Source organism: Trematomus bernacchii, unplaced genomic scaffold, assembly GCF_902827165.1.
Source record: "Trematomus bernacchii unplaced genomic scaffold, fTreBer1.1, whole genome shotgun sequence".
Taxonomy (NCBI): domain Eukaryota; kingdom Metazoa; phylum Chordata; class Actinopteri; order Perciformes; family Nototheniidae; genus Trematomus; species Trematomus bernacchii.
Window position 1 is genome coordinate 3,334,574 of NW_022987582.1, and position 18,173 is coordinate 3,352,746.

An 18,173-nucleotide genomic window follows, 5' to 3' on the forward strand; every position below is an offset into this window, starting at 1 on the left:
AGTAGTGGTGATGTGATGTGGCGACACTTGTGCTTAAATGTGCTTACTGGTAGTTGCAACACTTCAGTTTTGCATATTACTACAGATTCCAAAGTGACATTGAACTACACGTGTCGACCACTGGGGGCAGCAAACAGACCTCAAAAGCCTCATCTACCATTGATGCAACCAGAGAAGAGCAACTTGTGAATCTGTGAGCTGAATCAAGATGAAAAGAAGACTACAGAAGACAGTCGACAGAGGTCTGTGACACCAGCTTTTGTTTTCTGCACCACTTCCAGTATATGCATGCAACATTTCCTGTAAATCCCTTGTGCTTGAGTATGCAATTTGTAGTCTGTGCAAGACTTTGCAAGTGACAATGAAAACAGTACAGAATGCAGATAGACTGAATGTCTGCTGCTGAATTTGAAGTTGTGCTAAAGGGGCCAACATTCTCTCCAGGGGTTAAAGGACACAGATAGGATGATAATTATCTATTGACCACTTTTAAATTAGAAAGTCATTTGATCCGTTAATAAAAACAAAATGTAAGCAGATTTAAGGATTACAACTTAACTGTAACCAATATTTCAAAAGCTAAATATGGCCATGACATAAACCAAACAGGCATGGCTTAGAAAAATTCATTTACCAGTTTTCCTGTTTTGAAAGCTGTTCCCTGCTCAGCTAGTGTGCAGTCCAAAATGTGTCTCCATTGTGGCAAGACAAACGCACACTCCTACACTCACAAGTACACACCTCTTCAAGACCTGAGTCCTTGAAGGCTTCTAAAGAAGTCCAAAGAGGATTTCAAAGCATGTCAGTGTTTTGTGCTTATCCGAAAACATCTTGCGACATTTAACAGTGATGCGCTCAGGGGCTTGTTTACATCAAACACATGCTGAACCACCATTTTATAAATGTCAGGGTGAAGTTGCGGACTACAGCTCACGTGAGACACTGAGCTCAAATTGTGTCAGTGTTGTGTTGAATCAGCCAGCAGTGCATTGTTGAAAGAACATGCAATGATGCAATAGTGAACATTAAACACTCATCCTGCCAGTTCAATATATTTTTTTTCCATTTGCAACTCTCACTGACAACACTGCACCGCATTCACTTCAAGCAAGAGCGAGCTGCTGTGGTGTTGAGGTTCAATTCCCGAGGGGGATTATTTTGAAGATTCCAGCTGTTTCCAGATCTGAGAGGGCACACAGAATGATATGAGGCACAGTTAATAAAGACAGTTTCGAGTTACAGCGTGCATATTGTAAAGTTCCATGCTGCTACAGTGGACTACGAAAAGCCTGCAGGATTGATGAGTTCTGCAGGATTTCTGTTGTATGATGGCTACTACTGTAATGCATTAGGTATGAGCTTCAGATTGAGGTTCTGCCTGAGCTCAGGTTTGAGGTTGTTGAAAAAGCAGAAAGAGCAAAAGGTAAGAAGGCACAGAGAATTGTACTGTATATACAATGAGACACAGTGACAGCAACAGAGAGAGAATAGCAGAGAGAGTGGGACACAGAAAAAGAGACAAAAGGAGAAATGCAACTTAGGAGAGCTGAAATGTTGCCTCAGTAGAACAAAGATGCTTGTTCCAACCAGAGTTTCCCACAAGTATTCGCAGAAATATTCTATAAATATTCCATTACCAGCTTTCCAGACAGACACGCCTGGGATGTTCATTATGAAACATTTAGAATAGGTTTAGGAGATTCAGAAACAGTTTGGATGAAAGTGTAACCCATTTCTGCAGATGTTGTATGTTATAAACATGCTGCTTTAAAATAATAGTTAGTATGCCTATATATATATATAGATATATATATATATGCACATAATAACCTCTCAATGTTATGTGTTATGTTTCTGCAACTTGTCCTGTTAGTATAAAGAAACTATATGTGTATGTGAGTTTATATTCAATATTACATTATCGCCGTCCCCACAGCAGGCCTTCATACCATCTCCGAACTCAAAGAGCCTCATCCGCTATCTCTGCTTTAACAGGATGAGCATTGACTGCATGTTTGAAGTTCAGAATGTTATCTGGCAAGCCAAGCGGCAGAAATCAGAGGCGGGGAGGAGCTGCATGAAACTGGAGATTTAGAGATTTCCCTCTTTCGTCCGACACACATCGATGCTGAATTATATGGCCTTGCTCATTTCAGAATCCAGCCTTTTCAACAACACATGGGGCTGTGACGCTTTGAAAATATCTCCACACAGACAATGCTTGCATGGGATTGTTTTATCCTCTCCTTGGAAAGCAAGATTTGACAATCTTATTGCCTCATCTAACTCCTTCCTTCCCTCTCCCAATCCAAGTCACTCTTTGTCTGATCTAAGATGGATGAAACTGAACAGAGCCATTTTGGTTGCCATGCTGTGATGAATCTGTGTCATTCTATATAATCATAACTTTGATGAACAGCTGGGGCCTGCAAATAGCATGCGTCCACACAGCTCCTCCCTCGTGGCTGCAGGGAAATCGGCAGCCTATTATAAGGCTGAAATAGGCCTAAAGAATTGTTCGCCTCATCTCCTCAGCCTCACCTCCAGTCGAGTGAAAGAGCTGACAAGGTAGGAAAAAGCTGACACAGAAGTTAGAAGAAATACCGAGGAAAACCTCGTGCTCATCAGAGGTGCAATTTCCCTGCTCTGTATTTTTTAAAGCAGGAAGGGAAGAAGAGAGTGGGCTCGGCAGCATGCAATTTGCACACATTTAATGAGTAGTATGGTGATTAATGGTGATTAGGTAAATTGTTGTTACTATGTGTATTTTCAAACTGAATCTATAGTTAACAAGGAGGAAGAATTCTCCTAACAAGGGAGGATGCCATTTATTCTCAAACTGCCTTCTGGGATACAATGCCACAATGAGGCGACTCACATGATTGGTGAAAAATAATTACGAGCCTACAGCAGGTCTGTAATATCAGTAGCATAGTTACTAAGTTTAATTGAGGCCTTGTCTGTTGTGTCAGTCTAGTTTCTAACTGCCTGTTTCTCCGTCTCTCTGTCTTTCTGATATGCATCTATATCTGTTTACTGGCCGAGTTGGATTTTTAAATTCATACATTCATGCATTTAATCCCATAATAACAGCTTCACTGTCTACTCTTTACTATTATTAAAACGTAATAGAGCTGTATTAGTATACTTCCGATGCAATTCATCTGAGTTAGAGTACAGTAAGTTGTTTTTGTGTTGAAAATATCCAAGCTAACATTTCTCTCCTGACATCCATTATACTACCGTATGTTGTGTGGTGGTTTATTTATCAAACCACTATAAAGTTAGCTTTAAACATTTTGTCGACCTGCATTCTCTGCCTTTGGAGTGCTTTGTGGGTGCATTTCAAAACAAATAAATGTTCAATATAAAAAAGGTATTTGTTTAACAGTTAGTCGTCTATCTTTCTCTTCATTGACAGTAAATGTGTATCTTTGCCTGTCTCTCTACCTGCCTGTCTATCTGTTATGTGAGTTTTGTCACCCGTCCATTTATGTCTCCTGTGGATGTAGTGATTCAGGGAGGAACATCATTTTCAGGGATTTTCTTTGAATTGAAGTGTATTGTGATGTTAATGTAAACGCTTTGTTACTTAAATGTTTTTGTAATGGCAAAAAAAACATTCTCAGTAAATCAGAACCACCCTGCCTTTCCGTGTCTCGTGATTCCCTGGAGGAAATATAACCATACAGAATGCCGGTGCTGATAAGACACCACTTTGTTGTGCATTTTGCTGTCTCGTGTGGAGTTTTTAATAGAGAAAGAGAATCATTCATTGTCTACACCATTGTGTTCTACTGTGCTGAACAGTCCTGCGCTTTCATACAAAATTGTGTTTCCAAAATAGCAGATGGTTTGCTTGCAGCGATAAGAAACAGACATTTAGCAGATAAATGAATAATAAAAATGATGATTGGGTGTAATATCTAATATTCATACTGCCAAGCTCCCATAAAAGAACATTACTGTGTTTTTTTACTCTCTTTCTGTGTGTGTGTGTGTGTGGTGTGTGTGTGTGTGTGTGTGTGTGTGTGTGTGTGTGTGTGTGTGTGTGTGTGTGTGTGTGTGTGTGTGTCTGTGTGTGTGTGTGTGTGTGTGTGTGTGTGTGTGTGTTTGTGTGTGGATCTTTAAAGTGGGAGATAGAGAGAGAGACACACAAAGAGAGAGGCGAAGCAGGTTTATGTCCTTGTCATTCAGGAAAAATCTTGAGCGAGCACCAATTACTGATGACTTTCAACACACAAATATTCGAGAATTCAAGCATGAATGATGTTTTTAGTGTGTGTGTGTGTGTGTGTGTGTGCGTGCGTGCGTGCGTGCGTGCGTGCGTGCGTGCGTGCGTGTGTGTGTGTGTGTGTGCATTTTTACAAGTGTGTGTTTGTGTTTGTGAGAGAGTTAGTGAGTTTGCATGAGGCAGCGTCCTTGCTAGGCATCTGGGTGAAAAATGCAGTGCATGCAAACCAGAAATGGCACACACTTATGTGTGTGTTTGTCTGTGTGTGTGTGTGTCTATGTTTGTTGGATAGAGATAGTTAAGCACAAAAAGCCTGTAAGGAAGCAGGAACAATATTTGACAAAGGTTGGCATGAAACCTGCTGTACACATCGTTTACATTAGATACTATTCCCTCCAGTGTGTAAATGACTCTGCTAAATTATTCCATTTGATAAAACTGACCCCATTAAGAAGGGCACAGATGGAAAAGGAGTGGAGAGGGAGATATGCCGTTCAAATTTGCATCAGTTGCACTTTATGCAAGTGTGCATACGTGTGTGTGTGTAAGAAATAAAGACATGAAGACTGCAGGCAGTAAGGAGGAGAGGCAGTTTGTACAGTGTGTGTAGGTTAATTACTGTGTGACCATGCTGAGAGCAGTGAACTGTGACCTGTCCAGGGTCAGGCATGGTCTTCACTGATTGGCTTGCAGAAGAGAAAATGTATAATTACTCTGAATACCCTTGCTATTGACCTTCATATTCAGCTTAACACATTCAAGGCATCCCTGTATAGACAAAGGATATGCACGATAGTCGCCAGGAACTCAATACTAAATGCGTCCTTTCTCTAAAGATGTTTTTAATCTAGCAATGTGTCTAACAGGGATCAGTTAGTATACACTGTCCTGGAACGTGTAGTATAGCTCCAGTGTGTGTGTGTGTGTGTGTGTGTGCGTGTGTGTGTGTGTGTGTGTGTGTGTGTGTGTGTGTGTGTGTGTGTGTGTGTGTGTGTGTGTGTGTGTGTGTGTGGACAGTAATCCCCCTGGATATGCCCATGTCACGTATCCTGTCAGGTAGCAGCGGAGATTCAAAGAAAGAGCCAATGGAACGTCTTTTTGTCAGCTGGGGAGAGTAATTATTCCCTGACTTCCTGAGCTAAAGATTGACATTTAAGTGTCATCACACTACATCCTCTTGAGGTGTGTTTCTCTGCACAATTGTAAGTGTGTATGTGTGTGTTACTGTGTATGTGGGTGTGTGTTATATGATTGTTTCAGTACTCTATCGGTTGCATTGGTGATACTGTACACACAAACTGTACAAAAAGCCGCAGGATGTGATCCCCTCATGTCTGAAGCTGGCCGTAATGTTACTTGACAAGTTATGACAGAAACTATGACATGATACAATATCCTCTCAGCTGGCAGACCCCTCACAGTGACAGCATGTCTGCGTTCAATACTAAATGGATGAGGAAATACACATGCAGATGCAGAGTACCTTATTCTAATATATGGTGATGTTTTGTATTGAACACAGTTTGTATTGTGCCGCATCATATTGTATTGTATGCTAATTTTATCTATTGTGTATGGTAATGCACTGTGCCTTTTAGAAGATCGTTTGGAGTGTGTTTTATTTCATTGTGTGGGTCCAGAGGCTAATTTACCTGAGTGCAGCTGACATGTCGTGAAGACTGTCTGTAAATGTTAATGTTGGAAAGACTCAATATTCCTTTATGTTGGTGTGTGTGTGTGTGCGTGTGTGTGTGTGTGTGTGTGTGTGTGTGTGTGTGTGTGTGTGTGTGTGTGTGTGTGTGTGTGTGTGTTTGCTTCTCTCAGTGTTAATGCCATGGAGGAATGTGTGAAAGCTGTCAGAGAACATCAGGTTCCTAAAATAGACAATCCCCATGGGAAAGAACGGGGAAGAGAAAGAATAAGAATGAGAGAGAGGGAGAGAGAGAGAAATTGTAGACTAGGTATTCACATTTGCAAGACAAAAAGCTTGGATTCTAGGACAGTGACAATGATTAATTATGATTAGAGATCACAGTAAACAGACTTGCACATACGTGCAAACAGATATCCTCACACATCAACAAACACAATGCCTTGTGGAGTCTCTGTAAGCCTCCTGTCATAGTACACCGGAGGAAGGCCACATGCTAAAGACACAGAAGCTCTCCTCAACACACACATAAGAAAGTCTAAAATTAGTATTTTCAAATGATTCAAAACATTGAAATAAAGGGAGAGTGAGGAAATAAAAGAGGTTAGGATGACAGGAGTTTTCCTACCATTCAAAGCAGATTACGGTTTCCATTTTATGACAATCAATTAGCACACTCCTAAAAAGCTTGTGTTGTGTAATCTTTCACAGTCACCATTAAGTCTGCATAATAAACCCATCTCATGGAGAAACTAGAAGAGGCTCTTAAGATGCAGATAATCAATTTACAACATGAGCCAAAGGTGACAACATCTGGAAAATGTGTAAACATGAGGGACACATCATCAACTGCACAACTCAGAGAGCTTGAGAGAACTTCGATTGTCATGGCAGACTTTTTTTTAAAACTGATCTGCACATCAACTGCAATAACAAGCAATGACAAAGTAATGCTGATAAAAACATAATAAACTCAAGCAAGGTTCATGTGTCCGCATTTGGATTTTCCCGTCATTCATACATGATAAGAGAAATGCTTGCCTCAAAATGTTCCCAACAATGTAAACCAGGGGTGTCCAAACTTTTTTCACCGAGGGCCACATACAGAAAACTATACGAAGGGCTGGGCCGCTCACTAGAGGTATATTGCCTCATAAGTTCAGTTATAAGTTAGCGAAATCCATCAAATGTAGGTACATTATGCTTGTGAGTGTTGGCAGATCATCCATTAAAACAGAAGCCTCAGATTGATTATAAAAAGGAGAAATAGGAAGGGTGTATTTCAAGCTTGTTATGAATGTTTCCAACTTTAATTGACTGCATTTATTTGAAAAGTGGTCTTATGAACACATGAATACTACTGTGTAATATATTTTTACATGTATAGTTAATAAGTACCATATAAGAGAAGCACACGTTTCATTTGTGGGCCATATTCCATTATACTTTTTGAATTTGCTGAGGGCCGATTCAAAATAGTCCGCGGGCCACATTTGGCCCCAGGGCCGTAGTTTGGACACCCCTGATGTAAACCAATGTAAAACATAAATACATTTGTATTATCATTTAAAAAGTGGTATGGTCCGTCAAGATCAGGGGTGTCAAACTCAATTTCATCGCGTGCCACATTAGCATTATGGTTGCACTCAAAGGGCCGGTTGCAACTTTAAGACTATATAAATATACATATATAAATATATAATATATATTAAATAATGTATTATATTATATAATTGGCTATATATTATTATCAGTCCTGGTAATAACTTCATAAATAACTACGTCTGAAAGCAGAAGTCTAGGGCAAATAATTGAAAGCAAATATTCAACAATTACATCAAAACTTTTGAAAGAACATCCATAACATTAATCTGTTTGCAACTTATATATCAATATTCCAACTACTTAGACTATTCTGCACTATTTCTATTATATTATATTTTATTTTATTTACTTGCACAATTGTTTCTGTTTTATTGTGTTGCACTGTTGGAGGAGCCTGTGACTGTCATAACTACACTGTAGCTATGTACATATGACAATAACATTGTATTGAATATTATATTCTTTGCAAGCTCTTGCGGGCCACATAAAATGAAGTCGCGGGCCGGATTTGGCCCCCGGGCCTTGAGTTTGACACCCCTGGTCAAGATGATCTTCTTTAACAGATCTCACTAAGGCAGGTCTTCTTTATCAGAGGCTCAGTGAATAAGCTCCAGTGACTCAAGGGTCAAGGTAAATATGAAACCATTGAGAGTGATTCATGGCATGGTGGCACATTTCGTAATGCTTTCCTTCAATGAATCCTGCCATGAGAGATTCAGTTGTCTATAGATCATATTTCGAAGGTGCATTCAACATTCTTCACATGTTCTTCTGTTCTTGTTCTCTGTGATCTGTGCTTTCCTTTATTCTCATGTCTGACTAACGCCTTCTCCCTGTTGAACAAAAAGGAGTTCTATAGGTCATGTTAATATGTCTTATATATGCAATGCACTGCAGTAGGTATATCGAATGCAAAAGACTGATAGTGAAGGTATAGGGGAAGATGGAGGGGAGACAAACGTTTCAGAGACTCTTTAAAGATGACAGAGAGTAAGGAATACTCTATTACAGTATTACACATAAGAAAAAAGATACAGAGAGAAAGAGAAAGAGAGAGGAGGGTGACTCAATCATCAAATCATCATACACTTCTGGCAGGCAGCTGATGAGGGAATGTAAGCCACTACTATCTCGTTTTTCCATAACAACCCTCTGCTTTACACAGGAGTGGTGGATAATTAAAAGATAGGCTGATAGCACGGGAGAGCAAGAGGGCCACTGCGACCTCATCTCTGTTCCCCACACTCTGACATCATTAAAATAGAGACTTTATCAAATCATTCTCCAGCATTCGTCCAACTGCAGTTTTCTTTCTTCTCTCTTTTCAACCACACTCACTTAATCAACGGAAAACATTTTCAGACTTAATTACTCTGCTTAACAACACAGAAAAGCGGACCTGTTAAAGACACTGTTATTTTATGGGTGCAATCATGGGAGCCTTTTAATTGCTTCAGGCCAAGTAGAGAGAGGTTCAATGTGTTATCGTGGTCTCTATATAACCAAAGCCAGCTCCTCAGGGGAGGGTTTACAGCAGTTGTTTATTGCTCTGCTGTCATTATGGCTACTGTCATTTGTATTTCTAACCAGTAATGTGCATGTTTGCATGTTATCCTGGAAAACTGTGGCTTGTAGATGATCATAGTCTGGCAAAGTAGAGCAACGTGACCAAGCTGTCTTTATAAATAGCTTGGTTACTTTGAGGCTTAACTTTCTATAGTGCAGATTTGTCTACTTTGCTTTACAGTGATGGAAGGTCTGTTGAGTTTATTTCAATTGATTGATTCAGTTTTCTGTAAGAGGTTTTCTTAAAGACTCTGAGTAAATCTATATGAACAAAATTCCTGTTTTACAATTGCAAATGCTTTCCATTGACAAGACAAGAACTACAAGTCAACCTAAGGTTTACACTCTAATGGGATCTAATGGGGAAGGAAGGATGTTGGGTTCAACAAGGCGGACTGTTGACTTGCTGCCACCTTACATTGAACTTAAGGGGCATTCAGATGGAAACTGACCTCACCGAAAAACAACCAACATTGTCTGTTTGTTCAAAAGTCAGGCAAATAATGACTTTTATCTTTCAGATGCAAAGGCAGAGATAGTGTGGTGCCGTTGTCATGCTGAAAACCCAAACCCTCACAGTGCCTTGTGGAATTTCTTAAACGCTTCTGTCATGGTACACTGGAGGAAGGCCAAATGCCAAAGAAACATCAGCTTTGCTCACCACAAAAATAAGAAAGTCTGAAATAAGTATTTTTCAAAGCAGTCAAAACATTGAAATGTGTGAAGAGTGAAGTAAAAGAAGTCCTTGATAAAAGAGGCTAGTGTGTGTAAAGGATGTGCAAGACTTCAAGTTGAGTTTTACCATTGAACCAATTTTAAACCTGCAGACACTGAAATAACAAAACGATCTGCAGAGGAAACAATTACCAAAGAGGTCTCATTCACCTTTTCAAGGTTTCATACTAAGGTTTAGGTACAACTCGGTTATCAAACATGTGTTATGACTTCAACAAGGATGTAGAACTTTATGGAAGTTTTCATTTTAACTAAATGATAATAAGATAAATCAAGGCCACAATTTGTTTGATTGGCCTTTGCCAGCGAAGATTACCTGCCTGGATGTGTAAGAGTGAAACCGTTAATTAGAACATTCTGAAAATTATCATCATCAAGAGATGAAATGTGAAAATGTCCCTCTAAAATGTGTTTCATTTGCTCAACCTTAATATGATAAAATGGAAGTTCAAGCTTCTTTAATACAGGACCTGATTGGGTGCAGGGTTTGATCAAAATACAATTCACCCAGGAGTACAAAAACACATTGGATCTTTTCAAATGCATAATGTACAATTTAGGATGTGTCCTATCACTCCAAGCAGATAAATGTTTCGTTGCCATGGAACTCAATTAGCAGACTTCTGAAAAATGGTTGTGTTGTGTAATCTTTCACAGTTAACATTAAGGCTGCATGATATTCCCATCTCGTGGCGAAACTAAAAGAGGCCCTTCAAATTCTGATATAAATACAGTAATGTACTGCATGAGCAAAAGGTGACCAAATGTGAAAAACTGTGACTAAATGGATTTTGAGTGGAAGTGGTTTTGTCGGCTTAGCCAAATGGTTTCGGTTGCTTTGCTAAGCAGATGGCAAATCAATCCTTTGATTCTATTTAGTAATGCACCGGGTTGTTTTGGACAGCACTGGCAACCCATTGTTGTTTAGTTATAAAGTAAAAGTATTGTACAATTATTTTGGGGATAACGTATCTTGTGTGGGCGATTGAATTATCTTTGCCATGAGAACAGATGGACTTCCTCACACATTCCTCCTCTAAACCCCATTGACCACCCTTGGTCCCCTTGTCGCCTCTCTTCAGCCTCAGAGATAGATGGATCAATTGTGTCTGGAACTCAGCTCTCCCCATCTCTTGGAGAAGCTTCATAGCGTCTCTCGCTTGTCCTGTCATCCCGCTCAATTCGCAGCGTTCCCTGTTGTAATCCCTCTCCGTCTCCTTGACTCTCATTCACTTACTCTTCTTATTTTTCTCTCCCTTCCTCTCTCAATGTACAGCCTTTGCTACCCCTATTTTGTGTGTGTGTGTGTGTGTGTGTGTGTGTGTGTGTGTGTGTGTGTGTGTGTGTGTGTGTGTGTGTGTGTGTGTGTGTGTGTGTGTGTGTGTGTGTGTGTGTGTGTGTGTGTGTGTGTGTGTGTGTGTGTGTGTGTGTGTGTGAGAGAGAGAGATTTTCTAAATCCCAGGTAAGAGAAGAGCTTTTCTGTGGGAGAATTTCATTTCAACAGCTCTCATCTTGCACAGAGAGCAGGACGATAGGAGTCTTCCAGTTATGAATCCAATAACCATCGTGTGTGTGTGCGTGTGCGTGTGCGTGTGTGTGTGTGTGTGTGTGTGTGTGTGTGTGTGTGTGTGTGTGTGTGTGTGTGTGTGTGTGCGTGTGTGTGTGTGTGCGTGTGTGCGTGTGTGTGTGTGTGTGCGTGTGCGTGTGTGTGTGCGTGTGTGTTGTCGACTGCAGTCTGTTTATAGGATTGGAGGTTACTCTCATAAACTCAAACTGAAGGTCAAATCGAGAAAGAATTCGCGTATAGAGAGAAAAGGAGCACAGGAGGTATACTTGTAGGCTTTTCCATGACTGAGTGTGTGTATTTGTGTGAGTGTGTGTAGGTGTGTGAGTGTGCTGGGTTTGAATGTATGTGTGGATGAGGGACCTAAAGAGCACAGGGGGGGAAGTCAAGGTGGCATCATGACACAAAAGCACATACTCACTGTCTTTATGTTAAATGGCTTGTATTGACATATAAGCAGGCATGCTCTTACACACACACACATTTATATACACACACACATGCACGCTGCAGCTCAGTGGGAAAAAGTGTATTGAGTTGGAGAGCTGAGGTCAGCTCTAAATCATTACAGGTCACCATGCCAGGCCTGGCTACCAGATTAGATTAAAGTCTAGCTGATAGACCCAGCCAAGCACATTAAAACACACACACACACACAAGCACACACACGCACATAGACGTGTGCATGGCATACACACAAAAGTGGATACCCCAGCACATTCATCACAGAGAGCCTGGGTGTAACGTGCTGTGATGTAGCTTTGGTTTCTTGTCGAGAAAGAGAAGCAACAGCCACACAACAGATCAAAGCAGAAACCGTCCCTGTGGAGCAGACTGTTGGGAAACCAGCCTATTAGTTAGTTGAAGAGACTTATTAGATTAAAGCAGCCTGAGAGTGGGTCACTGTGCCGGTCCTCTGGCTCCAGAAGATCTCACCACCAGGGCGACATGGCCACAGATACTCGCCTGTGTTTCATCCTCTGGGAAATACATCTCTTTTGTTGAGATGAAAAGGTGTTAGTGTGTTTGTGCGTGTGCAGTTGGGTGGAAGAGAGGATACAATGAATAGAGGAGCAGCTGCTGTTTATCTGCATGGCATCTCTGCTTTCAAGCACAAAACAACACTATAAAACTCCCTTGGTGGGCTATACGTTACTGCTCTCTGTGTCACGTGCACTTCTCTTTCAACAATACAGTGAAAGATGGAAGATCGCCCCTTCCGTTGTCTCCCCTCTGCTATCTCTGTCTGCCCCAGCAGCACGCCCATCTCTCTCTGAGAGGTGATGTATGTCTGACCTTCAGTGGGGAATCTGCCTCTTGCTGCCAAGTGGATCTTTAACTGCTTCCATGATTCACATGACCTCACTTCCTCTGACCCTGCTAGGCACTGCTCCACGTGGCTGGCAGCAACGAGCGGGGGGGGGGCAGCCAGCCAGGCCAGATAAGGGCATCTCCAAATCAGCTTGGACTGCTAGCTCTCCTCTCCCATCCTCCTCCTCCTCCTCCTCCACAGGGCGGATGAGCTTCTTTACCACCATATTTAATCTTAACTGTCATTGCTTTGAAGTACAATAACTGTAGATGAGAGGACTCTTGAGTGTGCTCCCGTGTTTGACTCAAATTGGCTGAGCACAGTGCGTTTCCCTTTGTCCTCTGGGATGAACTAGAGACCCCCATCAACAGACCGTATCTATTATTTAAGCAGCAGCACTGATATTCTGATAAATAAACTGCCTTTCCAAACAACGTTTATACTGTCACAAACTAAAGGAAACATATTCATATTTTCCCTGGCACCCAGACGCAGCGGATTCAGTCAATAGCATTTTAAATTAGGCTTCACAAAGCCGAGCAAGTATGGCGTCGAGGTTGGTTAAAGTTCATGGAACCCATGCTAACAACACAAACCAAAGAAGAAGAGAAATGCAAAAGAAATAGGCCAGGTAACACGACCGAGCAAACAGACTGAGCGTTGTCAATATTCCTGGACATGGTGTAGTGCATTCCTGTATTGGTGCTAACTCTGAGGGCCATTACTTTCATCTGAAGTGTAATATATTGAAGCAAGTCATGGGAGGAGAGAGGGCTGCTGAGAGGGCAGAAGAGGGAGGAGGAGGAGGGGGGAGGGGATTTTAAGATATGTGTAACCTATAACAACAATTGCATAAAACCTACATCTTGAATATCAACCCCACCAGAATTAAGTAAATGGAGTTTAAACAAATGCAAGCAACGTCAGGTATAAACCCAAGAAGAAAACCGAAAGGAGAAAGAAGTACAGACACATTTGAGTCCTTCTCCGCATGCGTATGAGGAAGAGATGCAGTCTCATTAATAGTGTTAGCGCAGAAGCACACCTTAATGATCCCTATCTTTCTCCGTTCCACTCCCTCTGAAACCATTTCCCTTTAACTGCAGGACCAGCAGGGTTCAGTTCAGGGCAGAGCATAACTCACACACTTTCCACTTATCAAAGACCTATCAGAACCCGTTACCAAAGAGTGAATAATTGACCAACACCCGGGAGATCATGCCCAAATCCAAAGCCAGGTTGTCAGCTCTGACAGGCCCAAATCTGGCCCTCATCCCATATGTTACCCCCCGCTTCTCTCTGTTTAATGCTGAACAAAGGCATACAGTGTTTTGATCTGAGGTCACTTTATTTTTCTTCTACCTCAAAAGACTCTTCTCACCAGATTTGACCAACTTCTTGTTTCCTATTTCCCTCTCACTATGCAGTGAGCTTGTGCCTACACTGCTCAACCATGAAACCATAACTAAATATAAATCATCCCTTCTCTCACTCTGTCACTCTGATAGCCCCTCCACACTCGCTCACGTGCTCTCTTTATTTCCCCCTTCATCCCTCTCTCTTTCTCTCACTCTAACTTGCTCTAACCCTTACACAAACACAACTCTAATAAATTGTGGCACTGGTAATTACATAGAACCCACCGGTAAATTTCACTTCCATTTACATTTAGATTACAGAATATTTCATTCCTATCAATCTGCACTGCAAGACCAATGTGTGCATGGCTTTGCCCATATGCAGACACAACTGTTCATGGCATTTTTATATTCTTACTGGTGCATGTGCAGACACTCAGCGATGAGCGCACATATGCTCGCATTCAGAAAGACAAAGTGGGCAAACGCTTGCAAGAGCTCACACACATGCAGGTGAGGAGACACACACACACATAGCACCCACACACACACATTGAGCAATACATCTTAATGTTCACCAGCACACATGGACAAATGCACATATTAGGGTAGTAAATCCTAACTTCACTGCCCACGTACAGTATGTGCACATATATGATGGTATCTTAAAGTATAAAAAAATCTTTGTTGATAAATTGATTGCTGTTTTGAAAAAGAGCCACAATTTACCTTGAACTGTGCAATATGTATCTGTGAAAAAGCAATCAACATCTCAGAAGAGCTCTGGGCTCTTGTTTGTAAGAGTAGTAAAGAAATGTGTTTTTTGAGAATATCCATCTGCCCCAAAATTAAATACGAAATGTTTTAAATACTATTTACAGTGATGTTATGGTGAGTCTTTGGAGGGAACATCCTGTCCAACACAGACACACCACACACATTGTCTTTACACACAAACTCACCCACTTCTGGATCATATTACATTCAGATGCAATCTCATCCACTTCGCATAAAAGACAGCAATATGTGCCCAAAACTGTAATATTTGCGACTGTTTATAAGGAGAGAGGGAAGTGAAAAGAGCCAGAGGCGGCAACTTGGGAAAACAGATATCACCAAGATGTTGCCTACTCTCGATCTTTTCTCTCCTTTTCTTTAGGTCTGTCCCCTAGTCTGTCTCACGCTCTGACTCACCCACTCTCCCACCCACCCCCATCCTCTCAGTATTACTGCATCATTTCCAACAGTAATGAGTGCACCAGGAGCAGGGAGATAGCAAGGGAGAAGGGGAGGTACTTGAGGGAATTAGAGTGTTTAAAATATACACAACGGGTTTCCTCTTGTGAATAATCAGTGCAAATACCCCCTCCCTTAAGGTACTGAATCACACACACACCTGTACCATTCAATGTGCTTTCAGACCCGTGACATTAGAAGAACATGATTAACAAATACAATCCCTATCGAGGAGCCTTAAGTGTCTGCCATTGTATTTTGCATTACTTGATTGTTCTGGATGCTCTCATTACTGCCGCTGCTTCACTCTTAGTGGCACTCCAGGACACAGAAAATACATTACCTAGCAGTGGTTAAGTGTATGAGACATTAACTAAAGCTTTTGCCAGAATATAGTGTGGAGGTAATTTCCTGCATAAAATTGGTTTTCTTTCTTTCGTGTGAGAGAAGTGTATTACCAGGTGGTAATGTGGCCAAGAGAAAGCATAAAGATGCTTCCAATACTGAAACAGGACACATACGATTTCCCGCAGGTGTTTATATTTCCGTCTACGTGTTCGGGTGCAGACATGAGTGTGGGTTTTTTTTTCTCCCACCCAGACAGCTTTATTGTCATTAGGAACTTGTGCTGATATGATCTGCCGAGGTTTGGGCTAGTGCGGCTGCAGGAAATTGGAGCAGCGGGGTGGCATTAGAGTTTAAACTGAAGAGCAGTGGGAAACTAACAAAGCTGGCTATTGGGACAGATCAGCATCAGTACACTGTAAACATCCACACACGAATACACACTTACAAACACTGGAGAGAGTGGAGTTCAATTGAGCAGAGGAAAACTGCTGTACTTATGTAAGAGCATACAGACCTTAAGGCTCATGCAGAAAAACATGATCAGCATCGCTGTGCAATAGCTAGCATATTATAAATACTAAACTCATGAACCCAGACGCCTCCTCCTTCAGGCAAAGTTGACCAGACAACAACATTAATGTTTTAAGTAAAACAGTCATATGTTCAGCTTTGTGACAATGCATTTCTCAAATAACTCGATGGGTTTTAAAAGGCTCTTTAGCCTAAGAAATAATATAATAATCATTATTGGAAATCCCTGAAAAATGCAAAACCCACCAATTGTGGATATTTTACAGGACAGTGCATTTAAGGTAGGGAATTCTACTTTTTAAATTAGTAAAGAAATCGTTATGTTGTCGAGGTCACTTTGGAAGAAACTTAATACAATGTCTTCTTATGTAAGAATATGCAATAACAGACACAGGGAAGTACATCTTTGAAGGCTTTCCATACAAAAAGCTATAGTACAGTACAATCCTCCAACCATTAAGGCGCAAGGGAAATCCATCACTGAGGAACCTCTGTCCACAGACTTGAGAGATGCGAGAGAGGGTCACTGTCTCATCATAGCAGTAAACATTTTTTTTTATTGCTATACAGGACTCTGCTCACACACTTGAGCGTGTGTGTGTGTGTGTGTGTGTGTGTGTGTGTGTGTGTGTGTGTGTGTGTGTGTGTGTGTGTGTGTGTGTGTGTGTGTGTGTGTGTGTTTGTTTGTAGTGTATAATGGTAGAGGGGGCATAAGTCTGTTAATAGGCCCACATCTGAGGATATGTATACAGACAGACGCGTGCTTCTTTCGTTCTTTGTTTACTGTAACTGAAAGCTGCAGGGTCCCTGCTGAACAAACCTCTCACAAAGGAGGGCATGCATATAAAAAAGCACCATCACACACCCTCTGAGCATTAACAGATCAAAACTAAAATGCTACGTTGCTTTGAATAAAATTGCTCTAAGGCTAGTTTATTTAGTGATGCAGGCAGCTACAAAGGGCCGTGGTTAGAGAGGGCTGTGAAGTGGCAGCACCTTGACAGGAAACTTGGTAAAGTGTAAGAAAGTGCTGTAGAATGGGAAAATGAGTAGGTTGTAGCAACAGTTTGACAAAGAGTAGGAGGTTGCCAAGAATAATATGTTTGCAAAAGCTGCAAAAGCACAAAGATCAGCCATATTTGTATCAAAAGTGTTTGGAGGTTTCATTGCCTCGGAAAAAGCGATAAAAACAGGGATTTGCAAGTTACCCTGTGGTTGTTTTTTGAGTGAAAGATAAGAGAAAGTTTAGTTCAGGATCCTTATTTATGTGCATCAAAACAACAGCAGAGCCTTTCTCTTAATGCAGTTGCTGAAAGCTGAATTGACTGCACTAAATCTAAAGACTTGGAAGTAGCCATATCAGCTACATTTTTGTTTAGCTATAACTCATCCACACTGAAATATGTCCTACCGTAAACAAAGCTTGAACATGATTACAGAATAAAAGTTGTTCTAACCTGAAAGATAAATCTCTTTGTGGGTTCTTATCTAGTTATAGGGAGCAGAAATTGGACTCTCTCCCCAGTGTGGGACTTGTGACTTGTCCTTCTGTGTCTTTCGACCTCATGTTTACCTCTATAACCCAGAGCTGTCTGTAGCGTTCAGTGTTGACGTTGAGCACAAAAGGCACCCTAATCCCGGGCTGAATATGCATGACGCGCAACGCAGTGCTGTGGCTGCTCGCAGTTTAATAGTTTCAGCACCACGTTGGTGAACAGCGCCATACGCCGCTGAGACACACAGGCTCAGCTGCAACGAGTTCCGAGCTGCTCTTTGACGGCGCAGTTTGACAGGCCGAGCCGGAGAAAGAACCTTTTATCTGTAATCAAATCATTGGCCCCGGGGTTGCAGCTGAGTGTGATTCCCTTTCCCCTGACGATACCGAGACCTTGTAAAAGCACGGCACTTTTATTTTGATGCCCACAAAAGGAAAAGAGAGTCAGACAGGGGTGAGGTGGACCAGAAGACAAGAGAAAGGGAGAGAGAGATTGACACACACATATTTTGGGTGGCTCATTTAAAGATATTAAGTG